Source organism: Lepisosteus oculatus, chromosome 3, assembly GCF_040954835.1.
Source record: "Lepisosteus oculatus isolate fLepOcu1 chromosome 3, fLepOcu1.hap2, whole genome shotgun sequence".
Lineage (NCBI taxonomy): Eukaryota > Metazoa > Chordata > Actinopteri > Semionotiformes > Lepisosteidae > Lepisosteus > Lepisosteus oculatus.
Genome location: NC_090698.1, coordinates 27,286,912 through 27,310,906, shown reverse-complemented (window position 1 = coordinate 27,310,906; position 23,995 = coordinate 27,286,912). Strand labels below are relative to the sequence as shown.

The 23,995-nt window shown below is 39.0% G+C and overlaps 1 long non-coding RNA gene across 6 annotated transcripts in view; it reads right to left on the bottom strand.

The window, feature by feature from the left end:
• LOC107075570 (uncharacterized) overlaps positions 1–21,647 on the bottom strand; it is a 38,898-nt gene extending 17,251 nt beyond the window's left edge. For 2 of the 6 annotated variants that reach the window (XR_011189062.1, XR_011189066.1), the window contains exons 1-8: positions 21,416–21,646; positions 10,768–10,830; positions 10,161–10,215; positions 6,024–6,167; positions 4,571–4,707; positions 2,519–2,684; positions 1,978–2,215; positions 185–328 (exon numbers count right to left, since the gene is read on the bottom strand). This is a non-coding gene — a long non-coding RNA (uncharacterized lncRNA). Of the gene's footprint in view, positions 1–184; positions 329–1,259; positions 1,395–1,977; positions 2,216–2,518; positions 2,685–4,570; positions 4,708–6,023; positions 6,168–10,160; positions 10,216–10,767; positions 10,831–21,415 lie in introns of all 6 variants that reach the window. The other 4 variants (XR_011189063.1, XR_011189067.1, XR_011189064.1 and 1 more) reach the window with 4 other exon arrangements.
• Between the last annotated feature and the right edge of the window lie 2,348 nt (positions 21,648–23,995).

Here is a 23,995-nt window from a genome sequence, read left to right as displayed (position 1 = left end):
CAGTGATTTAATATGCTCGTTCATTATGTGTTTGAAATCAGACATACTGAAGCACTAACTGTCCCAGTCAGATTCTTACTTTTGGGAACTGGATATAACAAGCATTATTGGTCTAAATTACAGTCTCATGAAGTATCAAAAGCAATCACAGGACAAAACTGAAATTATTTATTTTTGTACTTACAAATGAGCCCAGAGCCTGCTGCGAAAGAGTGTCTTTGTGGCTGATCGGGTCTTTGGACATAAAACAGTCAAAGTGTATCGTAGGATCTTGGTCCACCATCTTCCCCACGCAAGATTTTACCCTTTTCACCTTGCCAAATAATGCCTTCAAGAAATCCGCGAACATTTTTTAATACATCAATATTTAATAACTGTGTATACATAATTTGGAATTCAACAAAACATAACATCATTGGAAAGGGGTGAATAATTCTGCAAGACCGTCAGTCTTTTCAATAAAGTTGGCTTTTCAAACTTGGTGATTCCAATTTTATATTTGTAGTTTATGTTTTTGCTATCTGTTTTTTTTGCTATATAACTTGTATCTATGAAATATTATCTTCCAGGCGTTTAAGTGTTTATGTCCTGAATTTGGAATAAGTCCTTTCCTTTGTAGCTTTTGCAGTGTTTGCTGATCTTGTTAGTTAACGACACTTGCATGCTTTACTAATTTGCTAGGTGTACTAGAATCTAGATTACTGATCTGAACTAGGAAAAGGAATGATCCTAATGCAGATACCTGCAGCACTCCACTAACAACATCACTGCTGTCTCAGCATGCCCATTAATCCTTAATAAAAATACATGCATTATTTTGAATACTGGTGATGCACAAAGATTTCCATTCTTTGCTATAGGTGGTGTTTTAGGTTAAATTTTAAAATTGGTATAAAGATTTTAATCTCTATATATAAATCAGATCATAATTTATCACAACCAAGGGATCCCTTATATATGACAATTGCTGTCACTGTGGGATATATCATTATCAATAATTATGATCATGAAATAATAATCAATGTTTCCCAGATAAGCCATCACCACCCTTAATTTAAAACAATTAGTGTCTTATAGGGATACAAGCATGTACGGATCGAATTCCAGTAGGTGTTTATGTAACCCTTTCTTAGCTATAGTATTGTGTAAACACATATAAAGAATTACTAATCATGATTCTACAGTGAACCTGCCTTATTTGCCCTTGGTGAGTCTGCCAGTGAAGAAGGAGGGATAGGACAGCAGAACTGCAGGCTCACCAGGGTTTATTGTCCTTTATTGGTTGTCAGGTGTGTGTGCTAATCATGGAGGGAGGTAGAGAGCAAGAGAGAGAATGTAGCAGCAGCTAGCAGTCCATGGGGCAGAGAGACAGAAAAAGAAAGAAAACCTCCCCCCTTTAGAGGAGGAGAAAAATGTAATAACAATGAATGAAAACACATTTGGAAAAAAAACTATAATTACAATACTTGAACACCAAACATAGTATATACTTGACAAATTTTCACAACAGAAAATAAATGAAACATTATAGAGAAAATGACCTTTTTATTGAATTTGTAGTGGACATTTCATTATCTTACACTATACTGTTCAGTATTTAAACACAAACTAAAATACACAGTGCATAAGAAAAAGTATTAAATCACTTGTATGCTTCCCTGTCATGACAACAAGTAGCGTGGAAGGAAAGTGAGGCAGACGTGTATCATAGAGCCCCGGTAGAGACTGGGTTACACTCATTCCACCAAAGGAACTTGCTATTTTACTCTCTCTTTCTGCAGGTCATGTTAATTTTCCATAACTCGAACCTTTTACTTTGGGACCCATGGGTGGGTTTTACATCAAGTCGAATTTGACATAAGCCGCGTCTTATTTAACCCATAGAGAGGGCACAAATATCATAATCAATATCTAGCCCAGACTCACCATCTTCCTAATATCATAACAATATGTAAAACTGAGAAAATGCTTCCTTACCTTAAAAATAACAATAGTTTTTGGAGCTGCTGATTTTTTCATGGCTCTTTTCAAAGCCACGTCCACGTGTCTAAATAAGTAGACTCCATACAAGGGGTTTCCCAGGGTATAAGGACCAGTTTTGCATGTTTTCACACCGTTTTCATACAGTTGTGCAGCACCTTTGATGGAGGTGACCAAAAAGCAGAACCTTTCTTCCATTTCTCTCCCATGTCTCCCCTTTGAGCGCATCTCAAACCTTAAAGTAACACATGTCACAAATTTAGGAGATTCACGGCGGGTTCATTGTATCCAGATGTTAAACTGCCAATATCAGCAGTTTGCCAATCCATGACTAAATCCTTATCTTACTGTAACACTGTTTTCGAGTGACTTCTTTGTTGCTAACATTTTGTCTGCCTTTGTGCTGTTATGCTGGGAGTCTGTGGCGAAACAAATTTCCCTAATTGAACTGAATCTTCAACAGCATCTCCTCCAGACAGGAATGTGGACTGCTTCACTACAATTAGAACCACATTGAACATTTACATTTTGAAATTACCTCTTTTCAGAAAACTCCCTTGCAAGATCTTCATTGTGGACCAGTTTTACATCTTGACACTCCCATGGTGGAAATATTTCATAGGTTATATCGAGTCTGGAGTCGTTTAGTGTTGAATGAATGTAGCTGTACTCCCTGCTTTCTTTAGGACATTCTTCCAGAAGAGCTGAAAAGGAGCAGAAAATGCACTATTGCACTATCTGTACTGAAATGGATTTATAAACACATCTTGATATACAGTACATTTGTACACATTTTCTTCCCATTACATAGTGATGTTTATATATTTGTAAGGATATTTATATATTTGTAAGACGCATACATTAAAATCATTGATTACAGCTCTGCATTTAACACTATAGTTCCATCCAGACTAGTCAGGAAGCTTAATGGCCTGGGCATCAGCACCTTTCTATGCAGCTGGATTATTGATTTCCTGACTGGAAGACCACAGACTGAGGGTCGATGGAAAGCTTTCTTCCACTCTAACCATCAATATGGGTGGCCCTCAGGGCTGTGTGCTTAGCCACCTGCTGTTTTCCGTGTTTACCCACGATTGTGTGGCCAGACACAGCTCCAACTCCATCTACAAATATGCTGATATCACCACCATAATTGGCCGAATCACCGGTAATGATGAGACGGCCTATAGGGATGAGGTAAGGAACCTGGTGGAGTGGAGCCATGACAATAATCTCTCCCACAGCGTAAGCAAAACCAAAGAGCTGGTCATCAATTTTAGAAAGCAGGGTGGGGACCACACCCCTATTCACGTCAATGATCAATGGGGTGCCTGTAGAGATGGCTAGCAGCTTCAAATTCCTGGGCACATTCATTACTTATGATTTAACGAGGTCTCAGCATGTAACTGGAGCTACAAAGAAGGCACAACAGCGCCTTTACTTCCCCAGACAGTTGAAAAAACTCTATTCTATCTTCAACTGTCCCCACCACAATTTACAGGTGCGCTACTGAGAGTGTGCTCACGTGTGGTATTACAGTGTGGTTTGGCAGCAGTTCATTAACTGACAGGAAGGCGTTACAGGGCCTGGGCGATCAGGTCAGCCCTGTCCATCATTGGAGTACAGCTCCCCTCTATTTTGGACATTTTTACAACTTGCTGTCTCAGGAAGGCTGGAAGTATCACTAAGGACAACAATCATCCCAGTTTCTCATTTTTCTCCCCCCTTCCCTTATAGGAGCATAAAGACATCAACCTTCAGATGCAGAGACAGTTTCTTCTCACAAGCTGTCTGATTACTGAACTCTACCCCTACCACTGACTCACACTGCTTGTCTGACTTTTTTAAAGTTATATGTTATTTAACTTGTTGCTGTTGCTGCTACTGTTCTGTGTTTATGTTTTTGATTATTCCTTTAATGTCTTTATGTAGGAGTGTACTTACAAATGAGCATTTCATTGCACTTGTGCATATGAGAAATAAACAGAATTAAGAGGAATTCAATGGCTACTGTGCTCAAACTGTAAACACCTGATGTATCTCAGTGACTCTTGTACCCCAATAACTGTCACGGGTCTTCATGATTATTTATTAGTCTATCTAATTACCAAAGAGTGTATGTGACTTAAACTGTATAAAGGTTGGGGTTTCAAAAATGTGGTGTGCAAAAATGTCCTCTTGCCCATAGGGTTAGAGACGAGGCTTTTGCCATTTCTCACATATTTAGCTGCAATAAAGAGCCATGATGGTACTCTTTGTTAGAGCTGAGCGCACCTGAGCCTTACAACTTGTCTGTGCTGCATTTCCCAATGTGCTTTGATTTGCTGGTGAAGCTCCTTCCACTTCTTCATTTCCTGTGCACATCCTCCTACTTGCACTGACGTATTACATACAGTTGTATAGAGGATCATATGGCATCTTTGGAAATGTACCTCTGAGCAACAGCTCTGTTTGATGAGTTACCATTGCCATAAGGATTCTAAGCAAATTTATTTTACAGTTCCTGTAAAGTGTGCCTCAATGACTTTTCTGCATTCCTTGTGATATTTTCAGCTGTGTTCAGTCATTTTTTAGTTCAAATTCCACATACCTTTTTCCAGGTTCCTCTTCTTCCTTGGAATTGTAAATTTCTTTAGCGTAGAATGACCATCTGTATTTTTGGAATTGCATGATTTCTGGAGCTCTGCCGTGTTACCACCAGCAATGTCCTCCATTTTCCCCAATTTCCTGATTCCACACAGCAAAAAGGATTGAGTGCAGTGTGTAGATGTCAGCACTTCAAAAACTCCTGCTATTACAAAAGAAGGACCTACCTGCCTGATTCCATCATCTAGTTTAGCTGAATTAAATTAATTAGTTCACAATCCGAAAGAAGCCTTGTAAAAGTGAGCTGTTCCTCGTCAGAGTCACCCCGCCTCCCACACACACACAGATCTGTATCCGAAACATTTTAATATGGCACGCAAAGTCTTTTTGCTTCAGAAAATCCTGCAGTGCTCGTTCTAAGAAGGCTACACTGAAATGTGTTCAGTTATTTACGTGTAACATTTCAATAATCCATTGTTTCTTTTCTGGAGAGATTCGGATTTCCTTAAATGCAAATCTAAATTTTGCACATCCTATCATGCATACAAATATAAACAAATTATATATTCTTCTCATCTCTTTGAAAAAGCTGTTTTCTCTGAACAGGTTCTGTTACGTCAACTCACTTGCATGAAGTCAAGATTCTCTGTGTTGTAAAACAAAACTATATAACTCTCACACTGGCCTAATTGCAATAACTTTATTGTTATATCTCATTTCATTTCACAACCTTCTTCAGCTTAGTTTAGTTCAGTTTTAGTTTTGCATGAAATAACACATCCATTGAATTAAGATAAAATATGTTTTAACCACCTACAGTATACAGCCTTGGTGTCCTCCTTTCATGTTTTAACCTTTTTTACACTAACAAAGAATCAAGTTTCAAGAAGTTCAATGTTAAACAGTTTTCTCCTGGTCCCAAAATAAAGAAGGTATACATTATCAGTAGCCATCAAATTCCAAGTGTAGTTTGGAATGTAGTTCCACAACTGTACTACAGAAAAACAACTATGCAACAGTTCTATAAATACTTCAGAAAACAACTCTGAACACTTGACTGATGTTACCATATCATTTTAAAACAACTTCTTGACAATAATTACATTTTTAACATAATAAATCTAAAATGATTTCTATAAATATAAAATCTAAAAAATGACAATATACAAATATTTAAATAAGCACATTAAAACACATAAACACTTCACTGTACCCAAGAGTTAAATACTCAATAGGTGTCTCAACTGAAAGAAAAACGAGTTGCCACAGATTTATTACCACAAATCATTACATACAAGAGCAATATTCTCTTGCAACAGCAAGTCCATTCAAAGGTGTTGTTTTTTTATTGCTCTCAGCATATTTTGGGGAGCAAGACACAAATGAGCATTATTGCTTGTTACTGCTGCAACGGCCAATCTGCTTTCATTGTTAATTAGTGAACACAGACTTCTTACCTTCATCACACTGACAGACAGGGCCCTGAATTGCAGTGCATCAGGAAACATGCAGGCAGCTCTGTGTGCATGTACAGAACAACCAAGAACTTCAGGCTAAATGCGGTGCTCCATCCTGCTGTCATTCCTGGCTATCTGTACTAGCTGTGGGTGACAGACAAAAGTGGAATCACTCACTCATGGTCCTCTGAACTCTTTACCTTCTTGAGACAAAGGACATACTGTAGCCAGCTTTGCTGTGCACAGGTCTGTCACTGTCGGCTCACTCATAAGAGCAGGTCTTACAGACCCCCTGGTCTGTTTTTCAGAACTCGAACACAAGTGGGAGAGCATACATCTGCATGTTTCACTGCCAGCAGCTTATTCTTCACATTATTTTCTGTAGAGAAATGTGCCTACACAATTAGAGAGCACCACAATGTGGATGACATCACATCATTGAAATTATCCGCATTCATACTTCCTGTTATTTCTCATAAGAGTTATCTAAAGCAAAACACTGCAACAAAAGTCCAGCTGTGAACTAAATGAACTGAAGTTTCCTTGTGATCATAACGACATGTTCCAGTACATTTTGAAAGCATATTTAAAGGGACAGCACAGATAAAATCTCATTTAGTTTGATTTCTGTTTGTTTTTACTGCCACAGCCACACACATTTTCTTGGAAGGATACCAGATGTACCAATGCACAGCAGTGCAATGTGGAGCAGTCCTTGCTCCAAGTTTCACATACCAAATTTAATTAAAATGTCTTTGAAAAGCTCTGAAACAAGTATGAAACCAAATGCAAACAGACCTTCTTATGTTACAACACAATTTCACACCAAATTCACATACTAATGAGTTTGAACAATCCTATTAAATGCTGTTGGATGTAAGTTTGTATAAAAAAATAAACAAACTACAACTTGATTTCCTAATTAATATCTTTTCCTTTTAAAGTGATAATAGTCTAGTTTTGTGTCACAGTAAGGTGAACCCTTTGGGCGAGGCACGTTCCTGCCTCATTTACGACTACGCCACCTAGCAATACAAACAGGATGCTAGGGCCCCTCTACATTACCACAGGTTCTGTTTATCTCCCAGTGTCACCAATGCACACACAGACCAGCGATAAGCATTTGTATCGTATAAGTGCCCTTTTTATTTTCTAACTACATTCACATTCACTTTCACTCAAAGACACAACAAGAACAGCATTCGCAGCAACCAAAGGTCCTTCCAAGGGTCATAATAAATCCAGAGGGACAGCAGTCTTTTCTGTAAAGTACTGAAGAGAGGCCACTCGAACATTTCTTCTTAGTACCTGGAAAGCCTTTGATGGCCCACTTGAAGGAGAGGGGTACCACCCAGTCCCATTTCCCCAGTCTCCATTCAGGTTACATTAGAAATCCTCCTGTAGGCTGTATTCCATTCCTCTGAGTTTGTATTGGCTAGCCAGGCCGGGTTCTTGCTCCTTGCCTTCAGGTATTAAAGGTTTGTGTACAGTATCTCCATTCCAATGTCAATGTCTTCCATAGTCGTCAGTTCCTGAACCAAAAGGTCCTGGCTTCCATGGTCTAGCACTCTGCAGCCTCCTTTGTGCTGCCTGTGTTGTCCCCAGGGTTGTGTGGGACTCAGGAGTGCACTCTGTTCTGGCTCAGATATTTTTATTCCTCTCCTTAGTCAATCCCCCTGAGGGGGTTTTCCCAGTATCTCAGAAATGGGTTTGCCCAGTATCTTACGAAGAGGAAGCTTGTGTTGTTTGAAGGGTGTGAAAGTGCTGACAAAGGTGTATTGGGCCCTTATCACTTCTTTGTTCATCCTCTTGCTCTCCCTTTTCCTCCCTAGGTCTGGTTAAAACTGGTTCAGTGACGGCCTAAGAATCCAACCATGCGATATAACTCAAACAACGCGTTCACACACAGGTACTAATACACGAGGATACATTTATTAATACATAGAATATGCACGTAAACCTAACAGATCTTATCGAGAGGGTCATCAGAATACAAAAGGTATATATTCAATCAGTCACAAAGAGTTACATATATCAGGAGGACATACGTTCGGTATATCATTCATTTAGACCGTTTCATAAAGTGAACTTGGTTACAACTTCTACATTAGATACTCAAAACAAGTACATAACTCTTAGGAATTAAATTGATATCAACTGGTTGGGATAACAATTGAATTCTCGAGCTGTAATGCATTGAAGTTGAATACTCATCCAATCTCTGGGGATTCAGATCTGTGGGCTCTCTGGCTCCATGCCAGGCTGTGCTGTGCTGCTTGCGACTGTGCGCTGCTGATGCTCACTGACCGTCTAGTTAGCGTTGTCTTTAACTAGCAAAGTTTGTGCACAGGAGAAAAGATGACTGTGGGTCCCAGCAGGTCAGGAAGAGGACCGGTTCGTTCCTGCTGAAGCGCTAGTTCTGAATAGTGATTCAGTTGTCCACAGTTCCGACCCGTTCATGAGGCTTTCTGCTGATGCTAACCTAGGGTGGATCCTCTGGTTACTCGTGGCAACCTCCACGAGTAACCAGACTCTTAGAACAAAGGAAAGTTCTGGCACTCGGACACACTGGCCGTTCCGTGGTTGTCCGGGCTGAGTCTCAGGATGGTCATGGGGTGCGCTGCAAGAATGTCCTTTCCCTCGGGAGCCTTCTGCTCCTCGGCCGTCCTGCCCTGGAATTCTCCTTTGAGATTCCCCTTTCAGAAAAGTCCACAGAATAGTTCTCTCAGGCCCTCTGTGTTGCCTGTTTTTACCTGGAGGAACTTCAGCTCGTTGAGTGGCTGAAAGTTTCATGGGCATCAGAAACGCACCTGGGTTACTCGGACCTACTGTACCAGTCCCTGATTGGTTGATCAAAGTGAGATATGAGTCACTTACTCCTGACACCTAGGAATGCAGTCCAGATGTCCATCTGGCACTCCCTAGACAGATAGGCGCCGATGGATGACCATTGATCATGATAGCCAGGCTTAGCTAAGTGCATCCCCATTTGGGAGCTGTCCCTTATCAAAAGAAAACATCTTTAAATCAGCCTGCATGAATAGTTTCTCTGTGGCTGCACCACAGAGATGAAGAGAGAGATGGGGCCTCATTTTGGAAAGAACAGCAACAATTTATTCTGTCTTATTAACAAGCATTGCCGCTACAGACTGAAGTTGCAAACCTTGAGTGAGTGTCACACCCAGTACACCTAGAGGGCGCTCAACTTCTCCCCTGTTCCTAGTTCCCTGTGTTTATTCATGTCTTTCTGGTGTGTCATGTTGTGTAGCCTATTTACTTTCTGCTTCTGGTCTGCTCCTCGCTCAGCATTGAGGTTTAGATGTCCTGAAACCTGCTTAGCACCAGGTCACTCTTGTCTTGAGGGCATAGGTTTCTATACGGCATTTCCTGAACAGCTGAGTCCGGGCTAAGCCCTGTCTCGCCACTACGCATAGGGTATATTTTCGGTCTCCTGCCATTCCATGGTTCATCCTTTCCAACATCCATGATAGTGAGAGGCAAGATTGACACCATTCTGGCCATCAACATAACCCAATCACAGCCCGTTACTGCCTAAATAGCCTACATCCTGCGACATATGCAGCTGAACACTTAAATAACTACAGCTACAAGGATATCTACTTTAACTGTCTATCAAAGCGCAGCTGTCCTTGAGAAATTAAGAAGCTAACTTTCTCAGATGAACTAATGGAAATTATATGTTTAATACTGACTAAGAACAAAGGAAAATCAACAATGTTTGTGTATGTGCTCATTAACATTTTTTTACACTTGTGTTGTTACACTTGTGTTGAAAGGTACTGGCATGGTGCAGAACATAATATCTCTATGTAATATCATACATTTAGAAAAACTGTTACATACAAAAGCATGCGAGCAGTTAAAAAGCCGAAAAGAAAAGAAAGATATGTAGATTTTCTAATGTATTTAGATAATTTCATATGAGAGCCATTCATTCTAATTTAAAAATATAATAATTGCTATAATGCAAGGCGGTACTGGTTAGCATTGCTGCCTGATAGCACTAGAGACCTAGGTTCAATTCCTGGTGTGCTATCTCCCTGTGGCTCATATTGCTTGCCATGGGTTTCCTCTGGATGCTCCAGAGTGTGCCCTGTGATGCAGGGTGTACGGTACCTTGTCTTGTGCCTGTTGCTTGCAGGTGTCAGACTTCACGTCAGGAATCAGAAACCTTGAGAGAGGGAGTTCAATAGATCCAACTTTATTTGAAGAGCAGAAAGGGAGATTGTACAGGAGACCACACCATCAATTCTCAGAAATCAAAAGCAGATGCTGCTGCTTATGTACACCTTTTTTTTTGCATCACAAAGCTGTTCGTTTTACAAAAGGCTACTCATTCTAACAAATCTTTTGATTATTCCTTATCATATCTCACGAACCCAGTCAAGCTCATCTTGTCCTCTACCTTTCAATTAGCCCGCACAGCCTGGGCTCTTCACTAACATAGTGAACTCCAGCTTCCTCATGACCTTGCATTCGATAACAAGGTTAGAAAATGGATAGAAGGATTATTGCAATCGTCCACGTTATGATTATTGCAAGTACATGATCCTCCAGCGCTTACAACCCTACTGCAAAACTAAGAGCTGCATCAAGCAAGTCCTGGGGCCTCAGCTGTTGCCCTTCCTGTGAGCTCATCTTGACACGAGCACATCTCAGCAGGACAACACGTCCTCCTGCTGCTCTCTTGCAAGCAGAGAAATGCCATGGAAACCTCACTCACCTGAGGGGATTCAGCATCTGTGAGCTGAGATATTCTGCGCCACCGAAAGCCCAGAGAATAGGTCTGGGAAAGACAGCAAGACAACCAAAGGTGTCGCAGATGTACAGTTTTCAGGGCTTCAGAAGCCACACATGCTATAAGCCTGTGACTTTCACTGACTCCCTGTTGATTAAACCTGTTGATGTCAAATGTTGTTTGGTGAATTTACTTGCAACTGTGGCTTGTGTCTGTTCAATAAAACAGTAGTGCATCTGCTACAGAAAAGATGGTCCCTTTCCCTGTTAATTAATTTGTGATTTTGTTTCAGTTATAAGTGATAAGCTTACAGTTTGTATTCTTAGTTAAAGCAGATAAAGAAAGGTTTTTAAAAGGAGGAGGGGTCTCTTAACTACACAGACAGGTCTGTGATGTATGGCTGCCCATCTTCCCCTTACCTGCCTTACCTCCAAGAAATGGCAGCAGAAAAAACATTCTTAGACAACATAAGGAAAGGTTTTGGTACCAGACAATCTGAGTGAACATAGCCCTGCAGTACATACAGATAAGCGTAATTGGTCTGACAATTGGTACAATTAAGTGCTTTACACTGAAGTTGGGAAAATGTAGAAGACCACTTTCTCAAAAGTGCAGGAAGAACCTCACTTTCACCTTGAAACTGAGCTTACTGAGAAAATAAGTGAACCACCTGCAGTGAATATTACTGAGTACTTTTTTCTTGCTTTAACAAATTTAAAGTATACATTTATACATACAGTATATCATATTATACATTATATATTAATTGTCTTTGAACCTGTTGAAAAATTAAATTAACAGAAATTGTAATTTTCATTGCCTATGAAGAGGAAGGATATTGCTGTTCTGGAATAAGTCCAGAGAAGAGCAACCAGATACAAGACAGGGCTTAAGGGAAGGGCTAACAGGATGAAGAAAGTGAACATTTTTAGTTTTAAACAGAGAAGATTAAAAAGGGACCTGGTTTAAGTATCCAAAATCCTCAAAGACATTAACAAAGTCAACCCAGCAGATTTCTTCAGATTCTGAAACACCAATCCGATGGGACCAGTGAAACCTATATACAGTAGAAATATGTGTAAAATTGAGAACAAGAAGCACTTCTTTACCCTGAAGGGCTGTGGAAGTATGGAACCAGATATCCAGTCATGTTGTTGAAGCTGATACCCCAGCTTCTTTAAAAAAATGGCCTATTACAAACCTTGACTCAATTAACTACTAATTAACAAATTAACTACTAATTAACAAATTAACCAGATGGACGATAGGCCCTCTCTTATTTGTAAACCTTTTAATGTTATTAGTAAATGTATACATTGATCCCCACACTTTCTTATCAGCGTAGATAACAGAAAGCTATGCATTACCTGTACAGGTTCAATCACTTTCTGATGTGACATTGCTTTAGAGGAAAACTGACTGTTTAGTGCTGGATGCTTCAGGGATACACATTCCATCCATCTTAACAGAAGCTACTTAGCAAATTGAGGGAGGTACCAAGCAAGAGCCTACCTTGAGAGCACAGGGCACAGGGCATGACTGAAAAAACCACAGCTGCTCTCTGTTTCTGGACTATCTATTTTCTTGGGATGCCAGATCATCACAAGGTAGGAGAGAAAGGGAGAGTTTAGAACAGCCAATGAAACCAACTCAACATGTGCCAGAATCAAACTCAGGAACCTGGAACTGTGAAGCATTTCCATCCATCATTTTCTCACCACTTCATCTAATTCTGGAGGTCATGGGATGCTAACCTGGCAAGCAATGGGTGCAAGGCAGGGTACACCTTGCACATTTACTGAAAATTATTATACCTACCTAGTATAATAATTATATAAGCAACTGGGATCTATGTTACAACATGCTGTGTTCACAGCTGCTGTGTTTGCTTTCTTGCATAAATCTCACAATGAAGAAAGACCTAATGGAATGACTAACAGAGGCTTTTTCTTTGGGGGACACAACTATTCAAAGCTACATACTGTACAAAGAGAAAATTAAAGCTACATTAAAGCTCTTATATTTTTTCTCTCTATATTATTAAGCAAATCCATCATTTTTTAAAAACAGCAACAAACAATAAACACCATACTCCCATGAGAGTTTATAGTTATGAACCAAAGTCTTTTTGATGTTCAGATTCAACACAAAAGGAAAACGGCTGCATTACAAAGCTGAAATGGTATTCCAGGCCACAGCTCCAGCAATCATCACAGAAATTGATTTGTGATTTATTTTCTGTCTGATTTACTGGGCCTAACAAAAGTATACGCTCCCTTCCAACGATGTTCCATTTTTGTTTATTACAAATGATGTACTGTATACACATGTACAGGTGGGATGGTGGCACAGTGGTTAGCACTGTTGCCTTGTAGCACTGGGTGATTTCCTGTCTGTGTGAAATTTGCATGTTCTCCCTGTGCTGGTGTGGGTTTCCTCCGGGTTTTCTGGTTTCCTCCTGCAGTCCAAAGACATACTGGTATGTTAAATAGCTTCTGTAAATTGGCCCTGGTGCGAGTGTGTGCGTGTTTGTCTGTGGGAGTGTGTGCCCTGAGATGGACTTTCTTCCAGCCAAGAGTGAATCGTGCTTTGCTATTCATTTTATAAAAGGCTACACATTCTAACACATGTTTTAATTAAGTCAAGCCCATCCTGTCCTCTACCTTCCAATTAGCCCGCACAGCCTGAGCTCTTCACTGACATAGACTCCAGCTCCCCCATGACCTTGCATTAGATAACGAGGTTAGAAAATGAATGGGTAGTATACAGACATTTTTAAAGTGAATATTTCTGATGCAAACTAAAAACTTTTATGGACAATTAACATTAAATGTCAGGAAAACTAGAAAAGAAAAATCAAAACTAAAACTGCCACCATGACACCATGATTGTTAGAAGCCAATTGTTGTAATTGTTTGACAAAAATGACTACTTGGAGTTTTTTGCAGAACTCTAACGTTTTTGCACACTGTCGTAGTGTATTTTAGATCATGTTTGACCATTCCTCTTTGCATAGGAATGGAACTACACTGGAAGGGGTGAATGAATTTGCTTGGGACTGTATATTCAGTGAGAGAGAATAAAAACCCAACGAATGAGTTTCGTAACCATTAGCATGTTTTGTGTTTTTAATGCCAGCATATTATTTTTTCCTTTCCTTGGGAACTTTATAACAAACTTTGACAGGAATCCTGATGCACCTCAGCTTTTGGCCATTGCTATTTTTATGTTTTGAATTGAATCTGAAAATGACTCTTCAAGAGTTGTTGGAACACAGCGTCTTGCTAAGTAACTGAAAAAATAATTTTGGACTGTGAACCATCTGTGGGTGAATCATCTTTGTTGCTTGTTTGTTGCTGCTTTGCCCCTGGGCAATTCTGCTTTGGCAACTGTTAAACATTTTGAATACTGCTAGTTCATTTTGGAATGAAAGGACCCCTAGAATATACACTGCATTAAAAGATTAAGGAAACATGTAAGATAATACAGTTTCTGAAAGTAAATTAACTGATTCATGTGGAATGGAAATTTGCAGAGGATGTAGGAAGGAAATATTTTACTGAACAGGGAGTACTTTAAGATGGTGAGTGATTTGTATAAGATGTAGCTTTAAACCTCTAATGATTAAGATCAGTAAAATGTGATTTGGCAGTGCAGAAAGGGAGAGCAGATGTCCTGAACCAGCACAGTTAAACAAACCAGCATACCGGCTTAGAACAAACAGCTGTAAACATGGAGAACATACTGAGCCTATAGTAAACAGTGAAAAGTACAGTAAAAAAGCACACTTCAATAAGATTTCTATAGTATGGATAAGAAACACCTGTAAATTTAACTGACAATCAGAGCTATGTCTTCCGTTATAATTACTTCTTTACTAAAGAGTGTATTTTTGCAGTACAGATTAAAAAATCAATTGGTATAATTCCTATTGTTGAACAAAAAAATATAAAAAAAACATACCCCTCATATTAAGCTTTACTATGAATCTATCCATCACCTGTTTAAAAGTGTTTCTTTTTTATCAGTTTGCATTTCTTCTGTGGCAAAGGCAGAATTGTCAAAAAGAGGGAGGTCCACATGTATTCTGCTCTTAAAACTTTAAATACACTAATGGAAAGTCCAAAATATTTCAGTCACCTTTTTTCTACAAAATTAGATTGCAAACTATTTTATATTGTCCCTAGTGAACAGAAGAGATACTAAATCTCAAAATGAGACTTTCTGTGCTTATTTTGTGTGAAATATATAGCAAAACCAGTAATAGATAAATGAAATTTTATTTGCAGAAGAGGTTCACATGATCTGTCCCTTACTGTTGCAATATTTTACTAGTTGCATGAACTAATATTGTGCTTTAACAGTATTATGCAGCAAATAGTGCTCATTACAACTTTAAAACCCCAAATTATAGGTGTAACAGCCTTTTATGATGTGCAATGTAATGGTGCCTGTATTGTAAGTATGATTAGGAATCACCCAGCTAATGCAAGTATAATAGCTCCTGGTCTTTCGGCTTGCCAGAGTGATGAAAATGCAGGTGTAATTGTCTTCTCAGTCATTGGAGGGCAGTGCTGGTTACCCTGTGAAAATGATGTCTTGTGCATTTTCTTGAGAAGAAAATTTCAGAAATGTGAACACTTTACACTGACCTTTGTGAGGAAACAGGGGTATTGAAAGCTTTTACTTTCAATAATCTCTCCAACTTTGAAATTTTAAGAAGAGCAAATAATCTTATAAAAAGCAAGGAACAGTGCCTACTTGAACTATCGACATACCAAACACTTGACTAAAATGGAAACATTGCACTATTTATTTAAAAGATGGCCGGGAATACTTCATGTTGGGTAACATCTAGATAAAATGGCCAGAAGAGAACTGTCCTCATGATCTAAACAAAGTGAGGAAATATTTCTGAGACACTGCCTCCCTAATGGAGCTGCTTCAGGAGTGGATCGCACAATAATGACCTTTCAAGAAGTTAACCACCGGCCAGCAGCCATATCACTCTGCAACAGACAACTGGCAGCCCACTGAAGCTAAGCAGGTGTGAGCCTGGTCAGTACCTGGATAGGAGAACTCCTGGGAAACACTAAGGTTGCTGCTGGAAGAGGTGTTAGTGGGGCCAGCAGGGGGCACTCACCCTGTGGCCTGTGTGGGCCCAAATGCCCCAGTATAGTGATGGAGACACTATACTGTGAACCGGTGCTGTCCTTCAGATAAGATGTAAAACCGAGGTCCTGACTCTCTGTGGTCATTGAAAATCCCAACGCATTTCTCGAAAAGAATAGGGGTGTAACCTCAGCGTCCTGGCCAAATTTCCCATTGGCCCTTACCAATCATGGCCTCCTAATAATCCCCATCTATGAATTGGCTTCATTACTCTGTTCTCCTCCCCACTAATAGCTAATGTTTCTTAAATGCACAAATTCTAATGTGACTTAAAAGGAAAAGGTCACATCAGGGTCCAGGTTGAGCTGTATGATCCAGACATAATGGCTCATGTCACTAGCCGACTGATAAGTATTACCCAAGTGATGGCAAGATAATGGACTCTGTGTTAGGTCGAGAAGGAGATCACTTGTATCCCACTGAAACTGAGAGAAACTGAGATCCCCGTGATTCCCCAGGTGCCTGCATGACACAGAGAGGGCCTCTCTTACAATCACCAAGCGATGATGTTGGTGAGGAACTTGACTCTCTTCCAATCAACTAGTGGTGACATTAGTGAGGGACTTGTCTCTCTTGCAATCAGCTCTGGACCTCCTTTCTCCTCCTCTATAACTACAATGCTCAGAGTTTCAGTTAAGAAATGTCTCTTTGGCTGGATGAGTTGTTGGAGCCCATCAGCATTCAGCAGTTCCTCATTCTCACTATCTGGTCACTATGTGAGCACTGGTGTCATCACTCTGAACCAAGATGTAAACACACAATTGGCGATTTATTTATCCAGCCATTGTCAGCATTCAGAATGTTATATTAATGGCTCTGTGGCTAAGGATCTGCACCTGTGGCTGGAAGGGTGCTGGCTCAAATCCTGCGGTGGGCAGAGGAATCCTACTCCGTTGGGTCCCTAACCAAGGCCCTTAACCCCAACTGCTCCAGGGGCGCCATATAAATGGTTGACCCTGCGCTCTAACCACAAACGTCTCTCCCTGTCTGTGTGTCTATGTCTTATGGAGAGCAAGCTGAGGTATGCGAAAAGACAAATTCCCAATGCAAGAAATTGTATAGGGCCAATAAAGTGCTCTCTCTCTCTTAATTTTAAAAATGGGAGAAAAAACTGTACCATAATGTTTGGCATTCTAGAACCCATATTAACACCTTTTCCTTCAAAATGGAATTATGCAATGTGGATATAAATACATTAATTGCATAAGAATGTATTTTGTGAAAGATTGGTTATAGCTCATGAAGCACTGACTACAGTCTCCATTTTGTGTCTAGTGTGGCATTTTAAGCAGAAGGGCCATGTGTTAAATGCATTAACACAGGAAAGGCTTAGATTTCTGTTGGGAAGTCCCCTCTGGTGCTGTTTTTATGGCCTCCTTTACCGAGGTTCAACTCAGCTACTGTACTGTGAAAAGAAAATAATTTATTTTTCAATGGAACAAGACTGGCCTAGTCACCAATGTCCCCTGATATGAATCCATATCAGTTTCGCCTATGAGGATTTTTGAAAGATCAAGCACCTCTATGATGTGACTGTTCTAAATTGGAACTTCTTGTAGATGGAACAAGGGATAGAAGGGGACTTCTGTGAGTTTTTTCCAGAAATAAGAGAGTAGGCCTAGATTTACTGTATTTATATGACTTGCAAAACCAAAGAACAATGTAGGTATAGATCACTTTGATAAAGGTTTATCTTTGTCTTGTAAGTCCACAAAACATTGTGCCAGACATTTTGTGGCTCGTATTTGTACTTCTTTGCAAATTCTAATCTGGTCTTTCTGTTTTTAGAGCTGATGAGAGGTTTGTATCTTGCAGTGCAGCCCTTGTAATTTTCAAGGTTGTCAGTGCACAGTGAATTGAGATACTTTTGCCTTGGCGTTCTTAGTACCGTCTGAAATCTCTTCGGCTGTTATTTTTAGTTCTTTGCCTGTCATCTTCCTTGGCAGGTCCTGGTCTTTGCCAGTTGCTTACTTCTCCAGACGTTTATTTCTGTTTCGAAGCATTCCATATTGTTGAATTTGTGGTTCCATATTGTTGTTTCTTATCTTCATAATTGCTTGTTTCTCCACCTTAGACAGCTTTCTAATGTTTATCTTGGCTTATTCCTTTCTAACGTAAGCCTTCACAGCTCTTTCACATTTTCTCAACAAATGCAACATGGACTCTTGAGGTGCACTAAGTGTTATGACCAGATGCTGCCCTCAGGAAACCAGGGAGAACTCCAAATGATGAAATGGACCCAAGAGCTAGGGTGCCACAGTCTAGGGGGAGGTGACAGTCTCACTGCACCTCAGGTGCAAGACAGGCTGGCTATGTGTATGTGAGTGGCTTTGTGTATGGGTTATGTGTATGGGCTATGAAACGAGATGGTTGAGGGAGATCTGTGGCTTGGCTCCAGAAGCAGGGGCATCCTCGGGTTAAAGAACAGTCTGCCAGGATCACCCGGGATGCAGGCAGGTGGACTACGACTGGTATTTGGGGAAGGACTGCAGGAAAAGGGGAAAGTAAGAGCAGGACAGAGAGTGCCACCAAGGTCTTGAACTGCGCTTGTTCCAGAGTGGAGCACCGGGCTGAGGGGGTCCGACACACGGGCCAGGCAGGATATTCCCAGTTGGGGCAGCCATTCAGGGGAGGCTTCTAAGGCCCACCTAAGGCCCACCACGTATTCAAGTCCTATATATAAAGCGTACAAAGGCTAACAGAAGACATAAAGCTGCTTTCTAAACCAACAGAATATGACCAACTTATTTGTGAGACCTTTTTCCATAAAGTTTTTTTTTCTTTCTACCTGCCTGTCTTTATCCCCTGTTCCTCAACTGGTGATCATTCCTAATCATTTACCCAGAACGTAAAGCGACAATTATTTGAGCAATGTGTCTCAGACCCTCTTTGACTGAGCAGACACCCAAGTTCCCTTCTTGCTTTGAAGCTCCTGAGAACTGCAAATGTTTAATTATTGTCTCTAGATTCTTAAAGCACTTGAATAGCCACTTCCAATAACCATAACATAAAGTTATAATTATTTGTAATGTAAATTGTATTTGAATTGTTTATATGTTGCTTCTAAGTCTCTCTATAAACATATTAAGTTGGATGCAAAACAAATTTCTGAGAAATCAGACAATAAAGTATGATTGTATTGTAGTTCAAGTAGGTAGCTGCGTCAGCATGCGTAGGCTGCAAAGAACCAAGTAAAGGTTTATTCCATGCTGAAAAGAGAAGAAAGAAAACACAATGTTTCGGCTGTGGAGCCTTCTTTGGGTGTGAGAAGAAGGCACACCCAAAGAAAGCTCCATAGCCGAAACGTTGTGTTTCTTTTCTTGTATTGTATGAAACAACTGAGCATTAGAAACAAATACCTGTCAGCCATCAGTCCCAATGGTTACACTCACCTGAACTGGGGCAACTGAACACAACAATTGACATGTTTAACATGGTTAAATATTTATGCCAAATTATACCCAAATTATAAATACCATTTATATGGGTAAAAGATCACATACTTCATATAATACCAGCAGAGGTCTATGATCTCTGCCACTGAGAAGACTTTAGGGTTATGTTGCACAGTTTGTCTAAATAATCTTGTCAAATTTGTGTCACATTTCAGGGTGTCATTATTCCGTTTTTCCTTTTTAATCTAGCACATATCAGTAAATAAATCATCACCATCCCATTTATGACAGCAAACTATCCAATACGAATTTCTGCTTGTGTTCCCTCTGTAATTAGTTTGTACCAATATTAGGTCATACAGTGAAATATAGAACTACAACTATGCAACTATGACCAAGCTGGGCTGATTTCCCAAGGCTGCACAATGGTTCGCAATAAAATGACAGTAAACACGTCCTCTAAGGTTAATAACATTTTATGTAAGTAAAATTTTTATGGTTCCCTTCTTAGTTGTGGTAATATGATTGTTCGTTTGGCCTCATAGTTATTATTAGGCATTTTTATTTTCTTTCTTCATCAAGCAGAGCTTAAATGGCGGTTGGATGATTTTCTCCTACATCTTAAGATTGAGTGGTTATTAGTAAAAGATCAAAAAGAGTGTGATATTTTTAGTGTTTACCTAATCTCCTCTTAACTCATTTGTATTCAGACTATTTGTATATGTTGTTTTGTGTTAGTTATTAAGGACATATTCCTTTTTGCAAAATATCATTAATAAAACCAGTACAACATGGAGGTACTATATGAACATTGAAATAGTTTTGTTCTGTTATTGTTAGGTCTAGAGAAAATACTCTAAAAAATACAGGATGCCTGGGAATTTAGACTTTTAAAATACCATTAATAGATGCACTGTAACAAAATGTTTTATGAACATACTGTACTGTCAATTTCTTCCTATCCCAATAACTATTAAGCATGTTTCAGAGAAAAGACAAACTTTTTTTATGATTAATTTCTAAAGCCCAATAAAGTGCACATAGTGCAACACGTAATCTTTTACATTACATCTTTTAGACTGACACAGCATATTGAACATTTTTAAACTGTGGCTTTAATCATTCCTGCTTCATGGAATGGTATTTTATCTATAAACTGTTTGAATTGTTTACGCACAGATAACACACCAAAATATATTCCTTCTTTTTTTTCCTATAATGAAATTAAAACTCACTTTAAATGAATTTCATTTTGTAATGTGTATTATCTAAACACTGCAAAAAGTCTTTAAATGTCCAGTGAAAGAGAAATGTTTTCACCTTGTTGAATAAACAGTGCAAAATACAAATACGCAGAACCATAATGGTGAGAACTGGATGACCATATTACTTTAGTAGGAAAATCAGCAATGTAATTTATCTAGATATTTATCCAAGACAGTGCATTTCAAAATGTCAGATACTGTTTTAATGAGACTTACAACTGACAGGAGAAATCTTAACATCCCTGACTAACACTAAAACTTATACAGTATCTTCCACGACAAACTAGCAAATTCTTTCTAATAACCATCGATTAACCCAAACCTTGGAAATTAGACAATACTCATCCGGCATTTTAAAAAAAAGAAGCAGGAAGCAAGAACTAGAACAAAAGAAAGACAAAACAGACACACTGTACATATCTGTGAGTGTAAACAAAGGCACACTTTAATGTCAGCTATGCATGACAGGTTTCTCCTTTTACTTCTCCAAACACTAAGTCCTGAAGTGATTACTTTTTGGAATGTGCATGTATATTGGAGTGCTTTCTGACAACTTTAATTCCTGGCCAAACTACAGTATGTTGTGCAGATTTGTCGCAAAGGCATATTTAATTCACATCACTTGTCACGATAATCAAATCAAATAATCCCAACATATGAGGCACTTCAGCTTTTTGACTTTGAGTAATATTTCTAACATTTGCTAGTTTCAGATGTGTGAGAACGGTAAGCTGAATACCCCTTTCTCTTCCAAAATGTAAACATTTAACAAGTAAGGAAATTAAAAAAGAATGTACTCACCATAAACAAACAGAAACAAATGAATGGTTTAAAGGTTTTTAATTCTCTTGCTGTCTGTGACTAAGCTGCAAAGCTTTTCAAATAGCTTGGTTTCTATCTAGCACACTCCTCTTCTGCGTGATGGGAGGAAGCTCAGGACTTGTAGGGGCTGTTGACTTGTAGGAAATAGATTGACCACATGTCCACAAATGGGGAGAGCACCGGAAAAACAAGTTTTCATCAACAAATCGGCTTTCCCCTTCCCTGTCATGAGCTCACAGAGCCATGTCTCTTGAAAAACAGCTTTACCTACAATTTCACTTGAAATCAAAGGTAGTTGCAAGAATTTGGAGAAATGTACTGTAACAACAAAACCTGTAACTGCATTCCTGTTGCCATAACACAGGATGTATTGATATCAAGACTGTTTCTCCAAGGATATTTGGCCAGAACTGAGTGGTCATTTAAAAAATAGAATTGCAAAGTCTCAATGAGCACCATGCAGAACTATAATTTATGCATAAGGTAGACTTTAAACCTGACACTGAAGAGTTGGTAATTTCTTTCTGCTATTTGAAGGAGCTTTTTCAGTAATGTAAAAAATGTGTGTGGCATTGATAATTGGAAAAAAAACCCTGCTACAGCAGAAACATTAAAACCCTTTACTGGGATAGCCAGAAAGGGGATTTAAAAAACACTTATAATGAAGCAAGGATTGTAATCATTTGTATAACTGGATGCAACTTTCACTAAACAACACATATACTGATATATAATTTATTATTTTATATATGACTGTAACAAATAAGAACAAAACTCTAAATGACTGCCAACATTACTAACAGAACCATCTGGTTTAATTATTCAGGTTTTATGAATGAATGATTTATGTGAGGGATCTGAAGAACACTGGCAGCTGTCTTGTATACACCTCAGAAGCTGCAATTATGAATTTGCTAGAAACTAAGTTGTCAGGTTAGGGAAACCTGGCAACTTAGCAAACTGTCATATCGCATTACTTGTCAAATCCTTAAAAATAAGCCAAATGTGGTTCCTTTTAGGATAATGAGAATCCTCCACATATGCAAATTTCCTGAATAGTGTGCATGCACTTCCATGAATCATATGTAAATCTGATTACAGCCCTGTAATTACGAATAGCAAACTTTTTCAGAATCAGAATCAGGACTTCACGTAGTGTGTCATGTACAAGTAATAAAGACCTTGAGCTCAAAAAACAAAGTAAGAGCCAGAGTGATAAGACACGTAGAAATTGAATTTGCTTTTGTGCAAATGTAACTTTGTACAACGGTCTAAACACTGTCAAAACCTAGCACTTCTCCCTTCAACTAGGGGAAAGGTCTCTAACCAGATGGGATGACTGAGGAACATAAGGAAAAAGATGCACACGTGATGAATCAGACACCTCCAGCTTGATGGTTTATCATGTCACTGTGTCTTGATAGCTAATAAGAAGTTTTGATTAGCAAAAGTACATTCAACATAGATTTTTTAAAGAAATCTACTAATCATGAGGCACAACAATTGTAGCAGTGTTTTGTAACCAACTTTTTGGGAAAGGTAAGACATATTTTAAACAACACTTTGTATTTGTATTTCTCGGTCCTATAACAGGCTCAGCTTATTTTACTGTACAATATTTAAAGAACAGAAAACTATTAACACGAGAGACTGCCCTCTAGTGAATTAATTGCTTAAAGCACTACAAATTGTAATAGAGAATTTCATTATTTCAGTTTGTTTTTTTCGGCATCTACAAAATTGGAAATAGAAAACCACTTAAATTTTCTCCTAACTGATCATGTAAGTGAGCAACAGTTACAATCCTATGTTGTGCTTGCATTGTCTACACAGTGGTATCACTGCCTTTTTGTTCTTTAATTATTATTCCTGGCCTGTAAAACATTGTAAATAAAAAATATATTAATGAGGTCACTTTCAAAGTCTGTTTCCGAGGCAGGATGTAATCCATATCACTTGGAGACACTGGGATCGAACCGAACCTTGGTTGTCTGTACAACAGTGTGCTCAGTCACTCAGGAATTGTATTAGCACAAACCCTTTTCTCATTCAGTTTCCTAATTTCAGCATATAAAGAAGTGACTGGCCTGAAGCCTACCTGGGAAGTTGTAGTAGTTGTCTATCCACAGCTCCTGCAGATCGGTGTGTGGTCTACCTGACAAAACACAAGGAAACCTAAAACACAAACCTCCAACCAGAGTAACAATGGGAAGCTGATATGTTAAGAGAACTTTAAATAAGAAAATTGGAAAACTACACAGATAAAATCAACACTGGAGCAATGTGTTTGCTCAAATTAGTAAGTTAGTAAGCTCAATTAGTGCTAAAACACCAAACACACCTTCACATGAAAAAACAACAACAAATGAGTTTCTTCTGACCTTTTAGGAGGTGAAAGCGGAGTGGAAAAAATTATTGTATGAAATGTCACAGTTATTTCATATATTATTTATGATAACTTGATGATTCTCGAAGAGTTTATGTGCAGTGTTTCGGCTTGACACTCAGAAGTTTTAGAATGACCCATTTCTATAAAACCATTTTGTTATAAGGCTGTCA